Genomic DNA, 25,714 nt, shown 5'->3' with positions numbered 1-25,714 from the left:
CCTTTCCCCAGTACTTTGTTTCTGGCCACTTAGTGGGATTGCAGACAGTACTGAATATGAAATGTTAGAATCGGTAGGGTGATGCACCCATGGATTATCCAATCTGCGGACAGTGTTTCAGCAATGGTGAAAGGTAACTTCTACAGTTTTTTATATTCAACATAGTGTATCTTGCATCTTTCTGTGCAAGAGTATTTCCTGTTTTGGAAGGTGATAAGGGGAAAACAGGTTTGTGGCATTAATATGTTGCCACAGCACGTGGCCTGAACGTAGTGTCTGTAGTGTACATCTCAATAGCATAATAGACCTAAGTTGCGACTGCCCATGTTGTAATGCGGACATATCTTTTTGAACACTGTCTGTTGCTGAGGATACTATGTTTCCCAAATAGTATATTCTAGAGGATAAGGTAGTCATACCATTGTTAACCACTGCTAGAGCCTTTTCTAAATTGGGCCTGTCAATTTCGCGCAATCTTTCAGCAGACTCCTGCTGAGAGACTTTCCATATTTTGTTGTATTAGGCATACAAGAAGCATTTTTGATGTAGTTTTCAAGAATACTCGCTTTGAATTACTGTCCAATTTCATTATTGGACGCTGTAGGTAACATTTTTGCTTAACTGCTGTTGACTTGCCTGGAAACATGGATGGAGTCTAATGGTATAATGTCTCACCTGCAAGCTGGCTTCCGCAGGGACCAAAGTATGATTAATCAAGTTTTGCTCTTGTATCTGTTTGAAGTATGTTATTTCAAGGAAAACACCACTCTTTCTGGTTATTATTTAAATCCTGCTTTTGATACCGTGGACCGGACCACACTATGGTGAATTCTGGCAGACCATGCTGCCCCCAAGTACTTACTGAATCTGTTAACACATCTTCATACTGGAAGCACAGCAGCTGTAAAATATGGCTTCAAAGGTGAGTGCACAAATGCATTTGGAATACACTCAGGCGTCAGACAAGGGTGCGTGCTAGCCCCAGCTCTTTTTAACATCTACATCAATGACATAGGGAAGACACTTATCAACCTTGTATAGGATGTACCCAAGTTGTGGAACAACCAAATTCTGATTCGTATGTTCGCAGATGATGCAGTTATTTTAGCATGCACCGAACTGCCTATGGACTGCCTACTGGAAGGCTTTGAATGTTTTTGCACATCCAGAAATTAACAATAAATGTCCAGAAAACCAAGTTTATGATAATAAAATCAAAGGCCAAATTAAAATTAAAATGAACCTTTAGGATGTATGGTAACCGAGTAGAACAGGTGAGAACCTTTGATTATCTGGGCATACAAGAATCTCAGTCTAAAAAGGTTCTATGTCAACAATCCGGGGCAGTACGAAGATTTTCGAACAAGTGCAATAACTGTATGATAAAGCCAGCTTTGCCAGCATATAAAACCAAAGCAATAGCAGTGAGCACCTATGGGGCCGAAATCTGGGGACATACTAACGCAAAGGCTGTACAAGAAGTGGAAAATGCCTTTTTGAGGCGCCTCTTGCACCTAGGATCAGAAACTCCAATGGTAGCACTCAGAGCTGAACTCGGAATAAGGTGTGCAGCAGATTATATTGCTTTTCACCCTGTGAGTTACTGGGCCCGTCTTTGGTCAATTCCGGATCTTCAAGAGTATCAGAAGGGTATGAGGGACATTTTGAGTCTGATGAACTGTAAAAAACTACAGTGGTTTAGACACATAGAGCACATTCTAAAAGCAATTGGCTGTCCAGACCGGTGGTCTCACTCTGAAAATGTAACCTAATGTACACTATCATTGGTGAAAAGGAAATGCAAGGATTTTATGTGGCAAAAATCTGCAGACACAAGTAATGCCTTGTTAACCAAATATCTGGTCCTAAAGGATGAATCCCGATGGCAATCCTACGTTGATATGATTTTTCCATCCCAAAAAGGGCTCATGTTTCTAAGCTTCAGGTTAGGTATTTTGCAGGTCCACTAATATACTAAATCTTGGTCCAAGAGCCATGGTAGGAGTGATGGTTCATGCAATTGCTCCTTAGGTGGCAAAGAAACTGTGATGCACTTTCGGTTACTCTGCAATAACTCCTTGGCTCTTCATAGAACTTTGCTTTGTCCCTTGTTTTTAAAATATAGTACTAGGAGGTACAAGAATGCTCTGATACTGTGCTACAGAACTGACCACCCAGAGATTTACCAGGCCGTAGCTTCATATATACACAAAAGGAGAAGGTACCGCTATATTATTTCAGGTCCAAGAGGAGGGGGAAACAACAAAACTAAGAAAGAGCCTCTTATCTGACCTATATTACGTTTTAGTATGGGCTTTTAAGGCTCATTTGCAAAACAGATCCCCAATATTAGTGTCAAACACCAACATTAATTGTTTATATTATTCATATAAAAAGATTTTTACTTTTTTCTGTAATTTAAAAATATATATATATATTGTTTTGCTATTCAATACTTATAAAAAATCCATTATTTACATATACATATAACAGTTATACAAGTACAACAACTATTGTCAGTGTACCCATACTACCTCTAACTTCTTTATGTGTGATAATACTGCAACATTAGATCATTTTAAATCAACCCATACACAATAATTTAATTTTGCGTATCTCCAGGTTCTAACAATTTCTTCATCTGTAACTGTGTTAGAGGCTTAGAAAACGACAATACAATTTTAAAATCCCAAACCATGTAATTAATTAATGCACAGATCACCCCACACTCAGCCATCAACACTTCATTCTCACCTCTCAAACCATCTCACCCACAAAAGAAAAGTTCTCTCATGTCGGAGATCCTAAAAGAATTTGTCAGAGACAGACTATCTTATTCTTTGAGGTGAGATTGTATCACATCAATTTCCTCTTGTATATGTATGTCTGAAAGGATTACCCATATGTCTAGTAATGCTCAACATACATTTCGGTGGACCATCAATTAAGCCACCTTCATCAGGACCAAAATTGAGTCCTCATAATCTCAAATAAAGTGAACGGGGGTTATATGTTAAATGAAAGCACAAAGCCATGATTTTAAACACTATATATGGGGACTGTCAAAGCTAATAATAATTCACAAATGTTTACAACCCACTTTTAATTCACCAGACAGAGGTGACTTGCGTCAATTCATCAGAAGTGTTCCTATATATGTGCTCAACATGCAGCCATGCAGTAGGCATACCAACTCATGCCAAACAGCCAAATGAGGATAGATCTCAAGAAGTAACCTCAGGTCAGAAAAAAGAAGAAAAGAAACAAAAACAGGCCTTCATTAAATCTCAGATCATGAAAAAAGCTCTGTGAATTTAGAAGATATATAGTGAAATGCAAGGCACGGTAATTCAGAATATGACTTTTTGTACTTTATTGCTGTCCAAAATAATGTATTTCTTTAACATGGATCGTATGTCTTTGCCCGTAGCAGGACAGAGTCATACAGCCAAAAGGGACCCTATCTCAGTACTTCCTCCAAGCGTCATAATTATATTTTCTAAGGAGAAATAACCAAAGTAAGATACACACCCAAAGCATGTCATAGGACAGCCGTTCCACTAATATGTATCGCTATGGACTCCTACCCTGTTTGAACTACTGGTTATAGTACAGGCTACAGCCGTTGCCCGAAGTTAAAACTATTATAGATTAATTCCTTCTTTCCTATTGTCCGCATAAATTAATAGGACATCTATTACGAAGAAAGGAAGCATTAAAATCATGTAGACAAAGCTGATAACATAAAGCTCACTAGTATGTCAAGTTTGTGAACTGTATTTACTGCAAAGATTAGAAAGTTTCTATAAATATATTACGGTCAAATATAATCGACCTTATGGCAGTCAGGGAATTTTACTTCTTGCTGATAAAGCTATAAAGGCAGTCCGGTCTACCTAATACTGCTACAAATTAGGCCCGAGATAGCCTGCATGTTACTGTGACTATCCAGCCATTCAGGGGGTGAAAGTGGAGTCCGAAGGGAAACTAACGAAGACATTCCTTACTTAGAGAGGCAAACTGTCCAGCTCTGTAAAGATTGGTAATATCGCCTACATAGCACCCACTTATAATAATATCTTTCTGACATAAGGAAATGTAGCTTCTATTCACTCCTACAAACACCTGTTCTAAGTGTTCAAACCCCGTTCTTACCGAGTATCCAGGCGAACGCTGGCAACAATAAATCCTTTCACATCCAGCGCGAGCTAACGGCTTTTCCCCATGAGTCTCGAGAGTATGAGACTTCCTGCCTATTTAAGGCGCCTGCACGAATCGCTTCCATCGTGACCATCGGGACGGTAAAGTAGCATTAGTACACGTGATACGACATGTAGATGGTTCTACGATGTGAAAGTATTGCTCATAGTCGCCATGATAGAATAGCAGATATGGATACACCTTTGATAGCACTGATACGGTTTAAAAATGCACAGGCCAATATTTTTTTTTTTTTTTTAAACCTTTATTTCTTCAAGAATCTGGACACAGCTATTCAGCCGACAACCCGGAGGTTCGGCAGCTTCGATAGGAGAGGACAAAGAAGCGTCCACAGTGCATTGAAGGAGCAGTGAAAAGGTTCCATTTATAATAATTACAAACACACAACAAACCCCAGCAAGGCAACAACTCTGAATGCCCATGGTGATAGCCCCTCAGGGGGAGCCGGACCCCAATCGTCTAACAGTCACAGTACTATAATAAGAGGAAAAAAGGGGGAAAAGCAGTGGCCCAAGAAATCAATTAACCATACATCTGCATACTGAGCTGGAAAGAAGGTCAAGAAGAAAGCTGTTCCTCGGGGGATCCAGATCGGGGGCAAGACATATTCCCCCCCTGTATTGATTCCACCGCCCCCAGATGGCATGCCACTTCCGAGGGCGGCCTCTAGAGCAATATACTGTCTTCTCCCTGAGCATACTCCAGTCCATATTTTCTTTCCACGCAGTTAACGTGGGGGGCCCCCCGGAACCCCACAAGCGCGCGATGTCCCTCTTAGCAACCATGTTACCCAGGGTCACCCACTGGGTCTGTGCCTCATCATGATCAGTGGGCCCCCAGACATTCAGGAGACAACACCGCGCTTCCGGCTGCATAGCAATGCCCGTCACCTCCCCCATCACCGCATGAACTCGCCTCCAAAATTCCGCGATGACACCACATTCCCAGATGATATGTAGGAAAGTAGCCACCATACCGCATCCCCTCCTACATAGGCCTTCCTCAGAGAATCCCATATGAACCAGCCTTGGCCCCGTCACATACACTCGATGCAGGATCTTGAGCTGCACCAGCCTCAGACGCGACGGGATCGCAACCTCCTTAGGAGAGGAAACAGCAGACTGCCAGTCCTCATCATCCAACTCGAGTCCGTCCCTAGTCCACTGGTCCCGCAGCCCCAGTAGCATATCAGCCCGAACATTTATCAGTTTCTTGTAGATGAGCGAGATCGTGCTCTCCGGCATATGGCCATCAAGGATCCGGTCCTCCAAAGGAGAGGACTCAGGCACCTTCTCACCCTCCACGAGGACTGACCGCAGGGCATGACGCACCTGAACATAACGGAAAAACTCAGACGCCCCCAACTCATACTCCTTCTGCAACTCTTCAAAGGACTTCACCCTACCCTTAATCAGCACATCTCCAACCCTGGAGATGCCGATCAAGTCCCATTTATCAAACCCTTTCGTATGCCAAAGCCTACCCAACCTTTCAGATTCAAACAACGGGGTAGCTAGGGTGAGCCTATCCTTCCTGCCCAGAGAGTCAGTCGCCATCTTCCATACACGCACCGCCACCCCAGTGGGCCCCATGAGGGACGAGTCGAGGGACCGCGAGTACAACGCCCTAAGATAGTTCCCACCGCGCAGCAACCATCTGTCCATGGCATAGCCAGGGCTGAGGGCCGGGCCATAGAAACCATGGTTAATCGCGGACAACTGGGTGGCCCAATAATAGCGTCGGATGTCTGGAAGCGCGATACCCCCGTCATACCATGGAAGCGTCAATTTAGCAATCGCTATCCGCGGCCGCCCATCCCACAACAACGTCCGTTGGAGGCTTTCGACCTCCCGAAAGTACTTGGCCGGCACCCAATCTAGAGTATTCTGCAATGCGTAGAGGAACCGAGGAAGGGACATCATTTTGAACAAAGCAGCGCGCCCGACGAGGGAGAGCGGCAGCCTCCGCCAGCCCTCAACATCCCGCCGCAGGCGCGCCAGGGGGGGGAGCAGGTTTCTCTCATACTGCAAAGCGGGGTCCATGGAGATAAAGATCCCCAGATACACGAAGCCCTGCTGGGCAATCTGGATCGAACAAGTTCGCGGGACCGGCGGAACCTCACCACTCAGGACGTATAAATACGATTTACTCCAGTTGATGACGAGACCCGAATTCCTACCGAAGGATGTAAGAACGTCACAGACCACTATGAGTGAGTTCTTGGGCGAGGCAAGATACAACAAGATGTCATCAGCATATAGCGAAATGCGGTCCTCGTGTTCGGGCGACCACCGAAGGCCACGTATATCCGGGTGCCAGCGTATCCACGCCGCCAGCGGTTCAAGGCCAAGGGCGAACAGCAGAGGCGACAGGGGGCAGCCCTGCCGAGTCCCCCTCCCAAGCCGGAACGGAGTCGATGCCCGGCCGTTTACCACCACACTCGCAAGGGGTCCCTCATACAGCAACCTCACCCAGCTCACAAAACCAGGGCCAAAGCCGAACTTGGCTAGCACAGCCCACAAATACTCCCATTCCACCGTATCAAAGGCCATCGTGGCATCAAGAGACGCCACAATAGCCGGTTCTCGCAGCGTGCCAGCCCTGGCGATCACACCATGAAGGCGCCGAAGGTTCAACGCGGTGTTGCGATGCGGAATAAAACCGGATTGATCAGGGTGAATCAAGTCTCCAAGTACCCTGACCAATCGGCCCGCCAGGATTTTAGCCAGAATTTTCGGCTCGGCGTTGAGGAGTGATATGGGCCTATAGGAGGCACACTTATCTCGGGGTTTACCATCTTTGTGTATCACAACAATTGTCGCCAGCCTCTGGTCCAATGGGAGGGTCCCACTCCCCCGCGCCTCCACAAACATGGCGCGCAGGTGAGGGGCTACCCTATCCGGGAACAGCTTATACAGGTCAATCGGCAAGCCATTCGGGCCCGAGGCCTTGCCCGAGTTCAGCGCGCGAATAGCTCCCGCCACCTCATCGACCGTTATGTCTCCATCAAGATCATCTCTATCTACATCAGAAAGACAGGGGAGAGCGATATCCCGCAAGAGGTCACGCGAGTCCTCGGGCGGCCTATCCGACACTGAGGCATAAACCTTACGGAAATAGTCCGAGAAACACTGTACAATCCCTTCAGGTTCCACAATCACCTCTCCCCCCTCTCCCGTCAGCTCCGGCACTACTCTATTAACCCGTTCTTTTTTATCCAGCCAAGCTAGGAGCTTCCCGGCCTTGTCACCAACATCATACAGGCGGCCCTGCTGTTCCCTACTGAGGGTCTTAGCGGCATTTGTCACAAGGTCCTTATACTCGGCTTGCTTCAAGCTCAGCTCATGCAGTGAGGCCGCTGTTACCTCCTCCTCTAGCGCTCCCTCCAAAGCCACAATCTCCTCCTCCACCTGCATAACCTCGCCATCTCTCCGCCGCTTGGCCGCCACTACAAGTGAGAGGGCCTCCCCTCGCAGCACGGTCTTAAATGCTTCCCAGAGCGACACTGCCGAGTCCACGGACCCCTGATTGTCCTTGAAAAAATTATCAACTGTCTTCACCAGTGCGCTGCGCATCTTGGAATCTCGAAAGTACCAGGGGTTAATAGGAGCCACCCTTCCCCCTCCCTCTCGGCCGACATCCAGCCTGACCCACACTGGCGAATGATCCGATATGCCACGCGCCATGTGCCTGGCCTCAGACACCAATGGGGCGTGCGCAGCCAAAGTGAGCAGGTAGTCAATCCTAGAAAGGCTACCATGCGCCCCTGAGTGGAAGGTGTATTGACGCTGTGTGGGGTGCCGGAGCCACCAGCAGTCTATCAGGCCGAGTGTGTCTAGGAAGTCTGGAAGCCACTTCTGAGCCCCCCCTGTGTCTTTGGGCGGGCATCTATCCAGTAGCCCAGAGCCGACAGCATTGAAATCCCCCCCCACCACTAGCATACCCCCCGGGAGATCCAGCAAGGCCCTACCCAGATCTGTAAACGTGGAGGCCTGCAGGGCTGGAGGGACATAAACCGAAACTAAAACCAAAGTTCTACCTTCCCACCTCCCCGCCACCGCCACGAACCTCCCCCTATCGTCAACAACGGTGGAGTCCACCTCAAATGGTAGCGAGGCCCTGACTAGGATGCCCACACCCCTGGATCCGAAGGAAAATCCCGAATGAGCTATGAATTTATAACCCTTCCTATTAAGAGCATAGCACGTGTTACCTATAAGGTGTGTCTCCTGCAGTAGGGCAACATCTGGCATTGACCGTTTCAAGTGTTGCAAAACTATCCCGCGCTTAATGCGATCCCCCAAACCATTAACATTCCAGCTAAGAACACTTAAACCTCTACCCCCCATCCCAAAACACAAAGAGGCCCTCCCCCCACCCGAAGAGCCACCATGGAACAATACCGAAGATGATCACTACGCCTTGCAGAAACAAACCCCCCAACAACAAACCCAAAATCCCAACCATCCCCCCCACCCTGCACCCCTGCTGCAGCTTACAAAGCCCCCCCAACGTGCAGTGTGCCTGTCGCCCTACCAAACCCAAAAACTACAAAAAGCACCCCAAGGGAGGAAAGAGCTCCCCTCGTCCTCCCGCAACCCTCCGCATTTACTGCACTCTATTCAAGTCATCAGATAAAGTCAAATCGAGTCAGACCGGCTCCGAAAACATCAACCTTGCCCATCCCGGCCACTGTCCCCATCCGCGGCAGTGTCCTCTCCCGTCCGCCGTCGGGGCAAAGCGTCCAACAATTCATCGGCCATGGCAGGAGACTCAAAGAAGAATGTCCAGTCTTCGTACACCACACGTAATCTGGCAGGGAAGAGCATGGCATACTTCAGATCCCTCTCCCGAAGTCGCCTCTTCACCCCCAGAAAGCCCTGTCTCTGCCTCTGCACCCGCTGGGTGAAATCAGGATAGAAATTCACCGACGCGTTCTGGAAGGGGACCGGGCCCGTCACCCTCGATGCTTGCAGGATAGCGTCCCGATCTCGAAAATGAAAGAGCCGGGCTACAATCGGCCTCGGTGGGGCTCCCACCTTGGGCCTCCCACCTGGCACTCTATGGGCCCTTTCAACCGCAAAAAACTTCCCAAGACCCTTAGGCTTCAGATGGTTAAGCACCAAGTCCTCGACGAGCAGGTCAACCGAAGCCTCATCCGAGGACTCCGGGACCCCGATAACGCGCACGTTGTTGCGCCTGGCCCGGCTCTCAAAGTCCTCCAGCCGACGGGCGGCGAGATCACTCTCGGTCCTCAGCTTACGAACCTCGGTCTGCAGTTCCGAGACATCATCGGCAAGGCCCGTGGTCTTGAGGTCCAGGGTTTTAACCCGTTCATTCGTTTTGCCCAAGTCCGCACGGATCAGGTTAACGTCCACCAAGATGGTATCCACCTTATGCGCCAGGGCATCAAACTGTCTCCCAATCGAAGTCTGCATCCCTTCGAGCGCGCCCATGACATCCTGCAGCGAGAGCTCCAGGGCCAAGGGCGAGGCCGCCTTCTGGGTATCCGGCGACTGGCTCGACCCACTCGGTGATCCCTTCTGCAGAGCATAGCGGTCCATATTATTGACTTGAGTATAGGCTCCCCGCCTGGTAGACTTAGTCTTCAGCCGATCCACCTCTGCTTTGCCCGACATGGTTGGTACCAAGCAGGTCGGTTCAGATAAGACGGCCCTCTCCCAACGAGAGGAATCAGGAGTGATCAGTTCTGCAGTGGGCCGCCAGAGTAGCATGTAGAGCGTCCAAAGGATAATAAAGCCACCAAGAGCTCTCCAGGGGCAGGGCAGACAAAGGGAGAGAAAGCGAAAGTGAAAGGACGGGGACCTCCATCCGACAGTTCACACCTCGCCTGGCCGCTGTTGTTCAACTAGAAGTCGGGCATCCTGCCAACTCTAGCCCCTGGCATCCCTCGGAGATAGGCCGCCATCTTCCGCCATGCATAACTCCGGTTCCCGGTGGGTGATCCGACCGCGGGTAGCATCAATCGCCTCCCTGACAAGTCATCTACACGATGCCATGCATACAGACAGGATTAGAGACAGGATAGTCGACGGAGGGCGCGAGGGTCTCGGGAGCTCAGAGCTCACGCGGCCATCTTGGTCAAGCGCTAGGCTCCTCCTCCGCACAGGCCAATATTAACTAACAACAAGGACATATAAACTCACATCTTATAATATTATTACACAAAATGCCAAAGCCCTCTTGTTAAAAATGAATTTCCTGGATGTGTCAGCGCAATATGAGAACACCATATGGAAATATTAGAAAAGTGAAAACGCATCAACCGCATTATTGCGTTTGAAGAGACCCATTGTCAAGGATTGCCAAGATAAAGTAAAGCAAGCATAACCTAATTGTTATCATACGTTGTTCATTATCTATGCTGGAAGGAATTTACTGAGATTTTTCAAAAAAATACTTCGAACACGTTGTTACAGGTGCATTGTCCCATGCACGTCTCCTTCCTTGTCCACCTTGATTTGAACACATATCAGCAAAAACAGAGTAAATGGTAATATAGCACTGGTATCTTGTAGAAGGCATCCTGTTAATGTATGGATTTCTTCCATTTCAAATCATGGAATACCATCCTATTCATATATGTGTTTACTATAAATTATGTTCATGTATTATGTCATGTTCTTAAACTGTGGCTCTATCATGCCATAAGTAATAGAATAATGTGTAGTTATTCTGTGCAAACCCTGGGCATGAAAGAGAGTTGGGCCACACCCAGGACCACACCCAGTAATCCCTGGGCCTGAAAGACAGTTGGAAGCCACACCCAGTTTGCCACAAACCCTGGGCCTGAAAGACAGTTGGGCCACACCCAGGACCACACCCAGCACCTGCTTAGGAGCCTATTTAAACCACTCCTCTTCACTATTCAGTGCTTGGCCTCGTTGCTTAAACACACTTACCTGGCTCCAGCTTTTCCGATCGGCATCTCCTGCTTGACAGCCTTGCATCAGCAATTTCCTGGCTTCCTGGTTCCGGGCTGAGTCTCCGGTCCGACGTCTTCTTCCGTGTCGTGTTCTCTGAAAAGAAGCGCACAGAGAAAACATGCTTTAAGGTATTTTTTGGAAGACAACTATCCCACGGTGAGTCTGCTTACATTAGAACTTGGAACATTGTTTTTAGAATTTGGAACATTGCTCTTTGAACTGCGCAAATTCTCAGAACTATATTTCTTGGACAGAAGGAAATCACTTCATCTCGAGTGTTACTGCGAGTTTTCCCGTAGTACCCAGAAACTATTGACATTTATAAAACAAAGAAGATTGTGCCTTTTTAAAAGTGTGAAAATAGTTATCGCAAGCAAAGTTAGCCTTAAGAATCACAACAGCACAAATGTGGTTTTGACTACTATTATTTTGTATGCAGTATTTTGTTCCTTTATGGCAGAAGGTTGTTTTGGCAGCATTTGAACTTCTGTGCACTCAAGGCATCTGATCCTAAGCTGGGCATATAAGGATTCAGGTACCTATGCTGATGAACATAACTAAATGCTATCATGATTGTTAAACTTATTTGACAGTATGTTAATGATTGTATTGTTTATTGCAGATTGCATAAATCGACAAGTAGATTGTTAGATCAACCCAAAATTCTGTTGAAACCTACGTAGTCTGTAGGTAAGAATTATTGGAGACTTTTGGTTACAAGTGTATGATAACTGTAAGAAGATACTGCCTCACAGATATACACATTGTTTATCTTCTGTGTTTTGTACTTAGGAGTCTAGTAGAAAACTCAAGCCACTATCAGTTACATTCCTGTTTATTGTATCCTGTGAATACTCAAGCCCCCTGAAGCCCTGGTCCCCCTAAAAGAAGACCGCTGGAATCTTCTTGTTTCTCTTCTCTTGTCATCCCAACCCCTTTTCCCCCCTGAGACTACCGGACTGATCCTAAGTTATATCTTGGTATCACACTGCTAGTTTCTAGAGGGATTGGGGACCTGTCCTCACATCGTCATCAAGGTGAAACAATCTGGATCAAAGGTGAGTGCCTCGTAACACACGTCTACATGTAAAGCATTACGTGTCAGTGAAAATGTCATTACTGTGATTAATTTATACTTTCAATTAATATTGCCCATGATGATAGAGAGCATGGAGTTCTCTCCTACTCAGATCCATTGTGTAGGGTTATATATGTCATATATTCAATCTCTAAGTCATCTTCTCCTATCTAGCTTGATGGTATTATAGCTCCGACTCATGCACTTAAGACCAAATCTGAAATGCTGAAAATATGGATCTTCAAGTTACTATCCAGCCAATTCCCTCGTTCAGTCCTTTACGGACTGTATCTAGAGTAAGATCTTCTCTGCATCATTACCAGTTTTGTGTCTGATATGTTCCAGAATGAGCCATTTCAGCTAATTTTCTCTGTGATTGCAGTCTAAACAATGTTTGACCATAGGTGCTTGTAACTTTTGTGTCCTTATGGCCGACTTGTGTTCTGAAAACCGTGTACGGAATTCTCTACAGGTCTCTCCTATATATCGTAGGCCACAAGGGCAAAGGATAAGGTAGACTATGTTGGTGCTTCTGCAGTTCGTAATACTTCTAAGCTTTCCCGATTTGTCTCCGTAGATCCATAGTTGCGTGGTAATAGCCGCATCACAGGCATGGCAATGGCCACACCTATGATTCCTTAGGACTGAAGGGCAGTTTGTCTATTGTCATTTGTCCATTGTCCTCCTTCGATTTGAATCTGCTATGCACCAGTTTATCCCTAAGGTTAGGGTTCCTTCTGTATGCCACAATCGGTTTCTGAAGTTGGCTCTCTTCTTCGTTCATATTGAGTATCATCCAGTTTTTATTCAGGATCTGTGTGATCTTGTGATTCTGATTAGAATGGTTTATGACACATACCAATGTGTCCAAAGGTTGCTTTACTTTGCCAGATATAAGCGTGTCCCCATTGTAGTACTTGGCTCGTTTCAATGATTGGCACAATAGCCATTTTTTGATATCCTCTAAGGAGGAGTGGTTTCTGGAATTCCATGTATTCCCTAAAATTGGTGCAGTTGGGCCTAATTCTAAGGAATTCCCCAAAGGGGATGGTGTCCTTTTGGCATGGGGGATGGAAGCTGCTATGTTCTAAAATGTTGTTTTTTGCTGTTAGCTTTCTATACAGGCTTACCTCTATCTCACCTTCTCTGCCCATGATCCATATGTCTAAAAACTCAACCTTCTCTGCTGAATATTTTGCAGAGAATTTGAGATTCTTATCACTAAGGTTGAGCCATGCGTTGAAATTCAAAAGATCAGACTCTCCCCCTGACCAGATGAAAAAAATGTAATCTATAAATCTGTGCCAAATATCTATGTTTTCATAATTTGGGGCTATCTCATAAAAATATGTTTATGTTCATATTCTCCCATAAAGATATTGGCCACACTTGGGACACAAGAAGCTCCCATGCTGGTCCACTTGATTTGATGATATAGATTGCCCTTAAATTCAAAATATTTGTGATGCAGGACAATATCAAGACATTTAAGAATAAAGCTGTCCGGCCTATCCCCAGGAACTCTGGCCGACAGAGCTGCCACAGAGTCTATGGCCAGGTCCTGGGGATGTTGGTATACAAGGACTCTATGTCTAGGGTGACCAGCAGCTGACGTTCTTGGTTAAAGGGTTTATGCTCAATCATGGATATCATGTGCCCAGTATCTTTTATGTACGATGCATATTGCGTGGTTAAAGAACATAGAAAGGCATCCACATATTTGGAGAGTAGTTCTGTGCACGAGTTAATAAACAATGGGTCTCAGGGGAGGATCTGCTATGGTTTTTTTTGTCCTCATTTCGCCAAATTTCTTGCCGGGTTAGACTCTAAACCCCCTAGGTCTTTCAAAGGGGAACCAGACCGTTGACCATTGGAGGAATAGGAAGAGTATTGGCCCACAAGCATACTACTGTTTCCATCTCCTTAAATCTGAGACTGCTCTAGGTTAGGAAATAACATGGCCGACAGTATAGGTGGCATAATCATAGGACTCACGTTTTCTTCTCTCTTCACCTTATCAATGGAGCCCAGATTTTTTCTCTACTTCTTGGATCACATGCTGTGTCGGATTCAGATATATAAATAACATTTCTAAGACACTCAGAAAAAAGTGGGGGATTTTCAGATTTCCACAACTTGCTAAATTTCCTATTTTCCCCTGAAGTTTTGCTATATCCTTCTTCTGGAAGACCAGTGGGATGGTGTTAAAAAGAAATGTCACCTTTGGAAGTATGATCATTTTTATAAGGTTTACCCTTCCATAGATATTCAAAGGAAGGTTCGTCCATTTTGAAAGTAGTCTGGTTACTTCCTGACTAACCTTCCTCCAACTTACTTTTGTGATATCATCGGTTAGACCTGGCACCTTGGCGTGAGTCTCCCTTCCACTTTTTGTCGCTGTGCCTCATGTGTTTTGCTGGTGTTGGCTGCTCAGAGCACTGTGCCACTGCCAACCAGTGCCACAGTGAAAGTGCTCCCTATTTAAAATGTATATGTTGGTTGGATTCCCTGATTGGCTTATTTGGTTTACTGTCAGACCCCAGTAAAGTGCACCAGGAGTGCCCAGGGCTTGTAAATACAAATGCTGCTGGTGGGCTTGCAGCACTGGTTGAGCCACCCACAGAAGCGGCCTAGTAAAATGTGTCTAAGGTCTGCCATTGCAGAACCTGCGTGCAGTCTGGTACTGTCATGCTGACTGGGCAAGTGCACCCACTTCCCAGTCCCTAAACCTTCCCTTAACTTCATATTAGTCACCCCTATGGTAGGCCCAACGGCAGGGTGCATTGTAAGCATAAGGTAGGAAAAGCCCTGATGTGTGTGTCATGTCCTAATAGTGAATTACAGCCATTTTCGAGAGATTGAAATCCAGATGGGTGGGAGGAGTGCACCTGGACTCTGAATAGGGCTGTGCTCTGCCACCACAATGCTGGCTCCACCTCCTGTGGAGCGGCTGATGTCTCTGCCCTGCACCCTGAATAGAAAGGCAGAGTCATGTCAACAAAGTGCTCAAGAACTGGTTTGGACTGGGCAAAGGCCCCTCTACCCCAGAGGAACAAAGGAATTAGGGGTCTAAGTATTGGGACCCTGCTCCCAAGAAATTAGATCCTGCTTGACAAGAAGAACCTCTGCCTGAGGAGAAGGAACTGGGAAAGCTGTAAGGAGGAGTACTGTCCCTGACCTGGGGGATTGGCCTGAAGTGGTTGCCTTGCTGCTGAAAGGAGAGGAGAAAAGACTACAAAGACTTTATTTCAACTTGTGCTTAAAAGATCTCCAAGGGCTTGTACTGAGCTTGCCCCCTGAACGAAGTCCCAGGACCAGTGGACTTCACCCCCAGCTCCCCAGAGTCTTTTGGAAGTGCCTGCTGCTGTTGTTGGGCCTTCTGAGGGACTGCGTGTCGCAAGGAGCTGGAAGCGCGACTCGAGAAGGAGCAGCGTGCCGCCGTCGGAGCTGTTGTCGTTGCATCTCGCCAAGGGTGTCGCCGCTGCAGCATCGCATCGAGCGGAAGCGTCTGGCATCATTCCGGAAGTGTCTCGCAACGCCGAAGAAGCGTGTCACCATCGCAGCCATCGTAGCTGACGCATTGCACCGCATCAAGAGAAGAGTCTGGCATCGAGGAAGAAGCGTGTCGCCATCGCAGCCATCGTAGTTGTCGCATTGCACTGCATCAAGAAAAGCGCCTTGCATCCACGGAGAAGCGTGCCGCCGTCGGAGCTGCTGTCGTCGCATCGTGTAAAGGGGTGACACCGCTGCAGCATCGCATCGAGCGGAAGCGTCTCGCAAACGTCGGAGAAGAGTGCCGCTGCCAAGGCCGCTGTCGTCGCATTGCGTAAAGGGGTGACGCCGCTGTAGCTGACGCATCGAGTCGAGTCTTCTCGCAACATCGGAGAAGTGTAACGCATCGGGAAGATCTTCACGTCTTTATTTCTTTGCACCAAAAACTTCATCGCATCAGCATCGTTGCAACACTTTCGTTGCCCTGCGTGTCGCATCTAAGGTACATTGACTTAAAGTGTCGCATTTAAGAACTTAAGAGAACTAAGCAAACTTCTACCATCTAAAAGTAACAGTATTGTGCATTTTGGTCGTTTAATGGTCTTGTGGTAACTCTATATAAAGAATCCTTATTTTTAATATAAAAACCTGTGTGGTGTTCATCTGTAGTGTTGTCACTTGGTTACTGTATGTGTTCACAAATGCTTAACCTATAACCCTCTGAGATAAGCCTTGTCTGCTCGCGCCAAGCTACCTAGAGGGTGAGCAGGGGTTATTTTAGGTGTGTAACCCCTTACCCTGACTAGAGGAAAGGTTCCCTGCTTGTCACAAGTACCTACCTGTGCCAACCAGAGAACCCGGATTCTAACAATGGTGGTCAGTGGTGAGGATTCTGGACTTGCATTTGTGACTCATGTACAGTAATTGGTGAACACTACTTAGTGAGTGCAGACCTTAAACGCAACCAATACTTGTTGGTAGATTTCTTTTGGGACTGTCTATTTTTGAGCACTGCCAAGCTTAACCATGGTGGAGAAAGCAGCATCCATAGTCTCTGTCAATACTGAATTTGAATGGCAAGAAGAGAAATTGGATAACTACACTGCAAAGCAGCTGAAATTCTTCTGCAGGAAATTTAATGTTTCTACAACTGGATGTCAAAACAAGGCAGAGTTCTACAAGGCGCTGAGGGCCTGGGTAGAAGCAAGGAATGCCACTGATGATGAGAATGCAGATGAGCAGCTGGATGGGCCAGTGGGTCCAAGAGGAAGGAGATCCCCTTCCCCTGCAGGTAGCAGTGTTTCTAGTAAAAGTTTATTTCCAGAGGAATTGGCAGACAGGAAGGAAACCAGAGCTCATGAAATAGAGATGGCCAAACTAAATGGACAACTGGCAATGGAACAAAAAAGGCTGTGGTTCAAAGCCTACGAAGTAGCCATGTCCTCCCACCGGGTCCCTGAGAAGGATTGGGGAGCGGGGTTGTGGGGGCGGTTCTTGAGTGAAGGGCGGGACACACTGCTAGATTTGCCCTCAGAAGTGTATAACTCTTACCCCCATATGAAGGAAGCTTTAATGGCTAGGTATGGGTTAACCCCTGAAATGTATAGACGGAGGTTCAGGGGTTGCACTAAGATTCCCAATAGTACGTATGTGGAGTATGTGACTTTTTTTGCAGAGCACTGGATGGTTGGGTGAAGGGTAGCAAGGTTGATAATTTTCAAGGGATTCTTGATTTAATGGCATGGGAGCACTTGTCCAGTAATTGTCTTCCTGTGCTACGCCAGCACCTGATTGATAGTAGGCTGACTAACCCTAGGAAGCTTGCTGAGGAGGCGGACTGCTGGGTCAGTACCAGGGTCCACAAGGGTCCCGTGGGAGACTCCGCCAAAGGTGGGCAGGGTCCCCAGCAGAAGAGCGGGGGGGAAAAGGGTAAACCGAGGGAGTTCCAGTGGAGGCCCCAAAGTTATCCCCAAGGGCACCAAGGAAAAGGTTCTCAGCCTCCCCCACCCCAGAAACCGACTGGGGCCCCAACAGGTACCCCTGTTCAAAGAGGGCCCCCAACCTGTTACAGATGTGGTGAGCTGGGTCATTTTGCCAATGATCCCAAGTGTCGCCAGTTTGGTAAACCAGCACCCCCTGGTGCAACCCCCCGGCAGACGGCTAGTGTAGCCCTGGGTGGAGAGATGGGTGTCCAAGGTGGGTGGGGTTCAGTAGAAATGTCCCTGGTCTCATTAGGAGACCGTGAAGTGGTCCCCAAAACTCAGCTGCCTAAGAACACTAAAAAATACAGGCAGTGGGTGACCATAAATGGTCATAGGGTTGAAGCTCTCAGAGACACAGGAGCCAGTGTGACGGCTGTCAAGCGCCACCTGGTGTCTCAGGAGCAGGTTGTCCCAGGAGCATTCTATTCGGTTGTTGCCGCCGACAACACCGAGAGTCACTGCCCGGTGGCTCAGGTTCCCTTTGAGTGGGGGGGGGGTCTCTGGTGCTCTTCAGGTAGCTATGAGGCCCGCCATGCCTGTAGACTGTCTGTTAGGGAACGACCTGGAGAGCTCACCTTGGGCTAAGGTGGAGCGGAGTGCTCACCTGGAGATGTTGGGTATGCCAGATTGGGCGTGTGTCACCACACGGTCCATGACAGCGAGTAGAGGTGCTCAAGAGGACCTGGAGCCTGAGAGGGAGGCCCAGGAACCGGCCTTAGGGAAAAGAGGCAGGGGGGCGTGGGAAACTGGCCCCCGAAGTTCCCACGGTCCAGAAGGAAGCAGACCTTGAGGAGGATGCCAGGGGAACAGATAGCTGAACTGGGGGACCTGCCTGAGCTGACCCATTGGCAGCAAGAAGGAGGACCCTCCAGGGAGGAATTTTGCAGGGAGCAGAAAGAATGCCCTTCTCTCGTGGGTATGCGGCAGCAGGCTGCAGACCAGGCCACCGGTGATCAGTCTGGAACACATTTCATTTACTGGGAGAACGACCTTCTGTATTCTGAGCCTAAGGTTGCTGAGCCTGGGTCAGCCCGTGTGCTGGTGGTACCCTAGCGCTTCAGAGCCTTCCTACTGGGGCTGGCTCACGATGTGCCATTAGCAGGACATTTGGGGCAGGACAAGACCTTTGAAAGGCTTGTCACCCACTTCTTTTGGCCCCAAATGCGCAGTAGTTCAGACACTCACTGCAGGACCTGCCAGACTTGCCAGGCAAGTGGGAAGAGTGGAAGGAAGCAGAAGGCTCCACTCCAGCCATTCCCTGTGGTCGGTACCCCATTCCAGCGAGTGGGGATTGACATTGTAGGGCCACTGGACCCCAGGACAGCGATGGGCAATAGGTTCATACTGGTCCTGGTGGACCATGCCACTCTGAGGACAGTGACGGCCCCCGTGGTGGGACGTGCGCTGATGGGAATTTTCTCCCGAGTGGGATTCCCTCTAGAGGTGGTGTCTGACTGAGGTACCAATTTCATATCTAAATATATGAAATCCCTTTGGCAAGAGTGTGGTGTAACCTACAAGTTCACCACACCTTACCACCCCCAAGGAAACGGGTTGGTTAAGAGATTCAACCAAACCCAAAAGGGCATGATAATGGGTCTTGAGGAACCCATGAGGTGTAAGTGGGACATCCTCTTACCATGCCTTCTCTTTGCTTACAGAGAGGTGCCACAGAAGTCTCTAGGGTCCAGCCCCTTTGAGCTTCTGTACGGACACCCAGTGAGAGGACCTCTAAGTTTGGTCAAGGAAGGCTGGGAGCAATCTCCCAGGAAACCTCCCCAGTATGTATATAGCTACATGCTGGCCTTCAGGAACCAGACTATGCGTTTCAGGGAACTTGCTGAGGCAAACCTGGAAGCCAGCCAGGAGGAGATGAAGCGGTGGTACGACCAGAATGCCACTCTGGTAGAGCTTCAGCCTGGACAGAAGGTATGGGTCTTGGCCCCAGTGGAGCCCTGTGCGCTCCAGGATAAGTGGACCAGTCCCTTTGAGGTTGTGGAGCACAAGAGCCCTGTCACCAATTTGGTGAACTTGCGGTCTCCAAGGAACCCCTTGAGGGTCCTTCATGTCAACCGCCTCAAGCCCCACTTGGAGAGGTCCCAAGTGGGCATGCTCTTAGCGACAAATGCTGGGATGGACGAGGAGACCGAGCCTCTTCCTGACCTCCTGTCAGCCAAGGAGCAAGATGGGTCAGTGGATGGTGTCATCCTCTCTTCCACCCTGACCCCTGAGCAACAGAACGATTGTCGCCAGTTACTGGGACAATTCTTTTACCTGTTTTCCCTGATTCCCGGTGTCACTGATTGGTGTGTCCATGATGTGGACACTGGGGATACAACACCTGTGCGGCACAAGGCCTACAGGGTAACTGACAGGGTAAGGGCATGCATCAAGGAGAAGGTCTCCAAGATGTTTGCCCTTGGGGTAATTGAGTCCTCAAGCAGTCCTTGGGCCAGCCCAGTGGTCTTGGTCCCAAAGGCTGCAGCGCCGGGAGCCACACCCGAACTCCGGTTCTGTGTGGAATACAGAGGACTCAATTCGGTCACCAGGACTGACGCACACCCCATCCCCAGAGCTGATGAGCTCATAGATCGGCTAGGGGCTGCCAACTACCTCAGCACGTTTGATTTAACGTCTGGGTATTGGCAGATCGCCTTGACCGATGGGGCCAAAGAGAGGTCAGCATTTTCCACCCCTGATGGGCATTACCAGTTCCGGGTTATACCCTTTGGGATGAAAAATGCCCCTGCCACCTTCCAGAGGTTGGTCAACCAGGTGTTGTTTGGGCTGGATTCGTTCAGTGCAGCCTACCTGGATGACATCGCAGTGTTCAGCTCCACGTGGGAGGAACACCTGCGCCACCTCTGGGAAGTGTTGATGGCGCTGCGAAGGGCAGGCCTTACGATCAAGGCGAGTAAGTGCCAGATCGGGCAGGGTTCAGTGGTCTACTTGGGGCACCAAGTTGGGAGTGGCCAGGTGGCACCCCTTCAACCCAAGATAGAAACCATCCTGAATTGGGAGTCGCCCAAAACCCAGACAGAGGTGAGAGCCTTCCTAGGTCTCACCGGGTATTACAGGAGGTTTGTCAAGGGGTATGGCAACATTGTTGCCCCCTTGACAGCGCTGACTTCAAGGAAGCAGCCCAGGAATGTGATTTGGACTGACACCTGTCAGAAATCTTTTGAGGCCCTGAAAGCTTCTATGTGCACGGCGTCCGTGCTTTTGGCTCCCAACTTCTCCAAAGAGTTTATCGTTCAGACAGACACTTCAGAGCATGGTGTGGGGGCTGTTCTTTCACAGATTAATGAACAGGGCCTAGATCAACCTTTAGCCTTTATTAGCAGGAGGTTACTACCATGGGAACAGAGATGGAGTGCTATTGAGCGTGAGGCATTTGTTGTGGTCTGGGCGCTGAAGAATCTAAGACTCTACCTGTTTGGGACTCACTTCCGGGTTCAGACAGACCACAGGCCCCTCAGATGGTTGATGCATATGAGGGGTGAGAATCCAAAGCTGTTGCAGTGGTCCATTTCCCTACAGGGTATGGATTTCACGGTGGAACATCGCCCTGGTACAGATCACGCCAATGCTGACGGTCTGTTCAGATTTTTCCGCCTTAGTGATGAGGAACTCCCTGGGGTAGGGTAGTTCCCCCCACTTTTCAGCTGGAGGGGACATGTGTTAGACCTGGCACCTTGGCGTGAGTCTCCCTTCCACTTTTTGTCGCTGTGCCTCATGTGTTTTGCTGGTGTTGGCTGCTCAGAGCACTGTGCCACTGCCAACCAGTGCCACAGTGCAAGTGCTCCCTATTTAAAATGGATATGTTGGTTGGATTCCCTGATTGGCTTATTTGGTTTACTGTCAGACCCCAGTAAAGTGCACGAGGAGTGCCCAGGGCTTGTAAATACAAATGTTGCGTGTTTCCCAGGTACAAGGCCCCTTTGGTTAGGATGGACAACCTCATGTATTACCTTAGCTACCCGAGATGCTATGACTCCGAAGAAGATCGTATAATCAGCATTTAATAAGGATATCGGTCTATACGAGTCCACTTTCTGTGGGTCCTTATTTGGTTTCAAAATCAAGGCAACTATAGCCTCTCACCAAGAATTAGGAGCCTTCTTCCTATAAATATATATATATTGCTGCTATTTATGGAGCAATAAAGCACTTTATTTTCTTCACGCTATTGAGTGGTCCGTACCTGATTTTGCGTGATCTGCATTCCGTTCAGGACTTTGGTTTATATATATATATATATATATATATATATTCACTGAAAAAACCATAGGTTTCACACACGTTATAGTTAGGAATTAGCATTTAAAAAACCTTAGAAATTCAGTGAAAAAACCATAGGTTTCACACATGTTATAGTTAGCTGGACATTTTACTCGTAAAAAACCAATGAAATTGCCCCGTTATAGTTAGTTCAGCTAACTATAACTCGCGCGCCCGCAATGCACTGCTGATGACGTCACATATTACATCACTCATGACATGGTCAGTGACATCACTCATGACATCACTGATGACATCTCAAATGACATCACTGATGACATCACTGATGACATCATCCAGTGAATGTGTGTTTTTCTGAAAATTAAATATGTTTTATATATGTGTATCTCAAGGTCGATGGAAGAATAAATGGGTATATAAGTGTCTAAATGGATGATTTGTTTTTGAAAAATTGATTGTGTTACTGACTGATTAAGTGTATCTCTCACTTTGTGTATAAGTGGCTGCATGGGTTGGTGAGTAGCTACATGGGTGTCTATATAGGTTATTAGTTGTTTTTTTGAGTATCAGTCTGAGTGTCTGTATGGTACGGTGGGGGGTATTACGTAGTGCATAGATGCATGAATGAGTGACTCACTGTTTGTATGTGTTGAAGACAGCATGTGTGCAGGACTGTATGGGTGGATGAGTGTGTGTATGGGTGTGTTAGTGAGTGAATGACTGTCTCAATAGTGTCTTCAGGAGTAACTACATATGTTTTTAACTAGTATATGTGACTATTGGTGTATATATGTGAGTATATGTGAGAGGGAGAGATTGAAAGAGTTCCTGTATGAATAAGTATGTGTTTCTATAAGTGATTGTTTAAAAGACTAAGTATGTGTAAGTTTCCGTAGAAGTAAGTATGGTGGTGTGTGTATTACTGTATATGCAAGTAAATGTATGTTTTATTCTTTATTAGCATGAGTGACTATGTGTGTGAGTAACTCTATGGATGAGTGGCATTGTGTAACAGGATGTATAGATGTATGAGTACATATGATGAGTGAGTACATGTATGAGTGACTGTATAGGACTGTTGGTGAATGAGTGGATGTGTATGTGGATCTTAGAATTACTGAAGAGGTTGTTGTAACTGGTATTGGTATGTCCATTGTTTTGAAATTTTTAGTCTCTATTTTTGAATGTGTGTATCAAAGCTTATATTAAGGTGAGAGGAGGTCTGCCACTCTATCACAAGGATGATGTCATCAGTGATGTCATCAGTGATGTCATTTGAGATGTCATCAGTGATGTCATGAGTGATGTCACTGACCATGTCATGAGTGATGTAATATGTGACGTCATCAGCAGTGCATTGCGGGCGCGCGAGTTATAGTTAGCTGAACTAACTATAACGGGGCAATTTCATTGGTTTTTTACGAGTAAAATGTCCAGCTAACTATAACATGTGTGAAACCTATGGTTTTTTCACTGAATTTCTAAGGTTTTTTAAATGCTAATTCCTAACTATAACGTGTGTGAAACCTATGGTTTTTTCAGTGAATTTCTAAGGTTTTTTAAATGCTAATTCCTAACTATAACGTGTGTGAAACCCATGGTTTTTTCAGTGAATTTGCAAGGTTTTTTAAATGCTAATTCCTAACTATAACGTGTGTGAAACCCATGGTTTTTTCAGTGAATTTGCAAGGTTTTTTAAATGCAATTTTTTTTTTTATTCTTCATTTTTTTCAAACATATTTTTAATTTAATTTTCTTATCTTTTATAAAGACTATGCTTAAATTTTTAAAATCCTTAAATATTTTTTTTATATATATTTTTTAAAATAAACATGTAAAATTTATTTCCAGTTTTTTTTTTTTTTTTTTTTATTTTTTTTTATAGTACGCGTACCGTAAGCTCACGGTAAGCGTACGGTTTACGCAACGCCCGTAATCTATCTACGCTGCTTGCGTATAGTTACGTACTTTGCGTAGCCGCGCGTACTGCGCGTGGGACGCGTGCGCGCTTACGCAACACGCGTACGTTACGCGGAAGTGCCGGGGAGTGACTGTTATGCGCATGCGCGCAAGCGCGTGTCTTTTTTACGCGCACGCGTACTTTTTGCCGTAAGCGTACCGTAAGCGTACCGTAAGCGTACGGTAGGTCATGTGATCTTGAAACACAACTTTTGATTGGTTGAAACTACTTTCAGTTCTAGAACTCTCCTACACCACACCCATTCCCCTCATTTCTGCTTGTGATCCCTTGGGAGAAGGAGCTGGTTTGTCTTTGGGATACGATGGCAGAACAGCAGAGCTCTTCTGAGAGTGAGGCTAGCACCAGCAGCACTGTCTTGAGGCAGAGAGCGAGGAAAGTAAAGCCTTCTTATGTTTGGGATTATTTTACTTTTCCAGAAGGCCAGCAAAAGGTCAATGCACCCTTAGTTACTTGCAAGCTGTGTAAGCGTGTACTTTCTAGAGGTAATCCTAACAGGAAGTATTCCTTTGGGAATCACACCATGAAGAGACACCTCCAGGAAGTACACAGAAGGACACATGGTCATCTTTTTGGAGGTAACTCTTCAGAAAGACGAGCCAGTACATCCACAGCAGCTCAGCCTGGACCATCATCTGCAGGGCAGACTCCTTCTTCTGCAGGTCAGGTGAGCCCTTCATCTGTGGGGGGAGAATCTCCTTTTGCTGGCCCTCTGGAAATTAACCCTCGGTTTGCGAGGGTTGAAGTACGGTGCGCCACTTGTCACGATCTAATTACTTATAGGGAGACCAGTGTTTCCCTGGTGAACAGTAAAATAGATCAGCACACTTGTCGTACCGTCTAATATTCCCAATCTTTCTTTCCTCTGTCCCTGCATGAACACAACGGTTCTTTTAAGAGCCAACCTTATCTTTCATCTTTTTTTTTCTTTTTTTTTAAAAACTTTTTTTTTTTTTTTTACCGTACGCGTACGGTAAGCGTACCTTTTTTTTATTTTTTAAAAAAAAACACTAAAAATCATTTATCTCATTACAAAGTCCAAGACGCAATAAATCTCTGCCTATAATTCTTCTATGCACACAGAGTCATGTTTTCACATTAGTGCCAAAACGAAATTTCTTTGCCAATTTGAAAGCACACTTACTGCTCTTTTTTTTTCGGGCCAAGTGAAAATCTCTTTTTACAATTTGAAATCACTTTTACAGACTGACACATTCTGAATCCTTTTTTTTAAAATTTATTTAAATGCACATGTCCAAGCTGTTTTTTTTTCAGACCACCACCGTGTGTATTCTCTGTGACTGCCTACACTCCAGCAGGGGCAACCAGCCTTAGTGATGCTGAATGTATTTGCATTACAGACTTAAACCTGAAAACCCCACTCGCTTCTAATTACTGTGCATGACTATACATGGCAAGCACATGGGTGTGTGCTAAGCCTCTGCTTCTTCCCCCAAAAATTCGCTCCCCCTTTCCATCTACTGCAACTGTGAAATCACCAGAGCAAGACGCAATAAATCTCTGCCTATAATTCTTCTATGCACACAGAGTCATGTTTTCACATTAGTGCCAAAACGAAATTTCTTTGCCAATTTGAAAGCACACTTACTGCTCTTTTTTTTTCGGGCCAAGTGAAAATCTCTTTTTACAATTTGAAATCACTTTTACAGACTGACACATTCTGAAACCTTTTTTTTAAATTTATTTAAATGCACATGTCCAAGCTGTTTTTTTTTCAGACCACCACCGTGTGTATTCTCTGTGACTGCCTACA

Source organism: Triturus cristatus, chromosome 9 (genome assembly GCF_964204655.1).
Source record: "Triturus cristatus chromosome 9, aTriCri1.1, whole genome shotgun sequence".
Classification (NCBI taxonomy): Eukaryota; Metazoa; Chordata; class Amphibia; order Caudata; family Salamandridae; genus Triturus; species Triturus cristatus.
Note: the sequence above shows the minus strand (reverse complement) of the source record.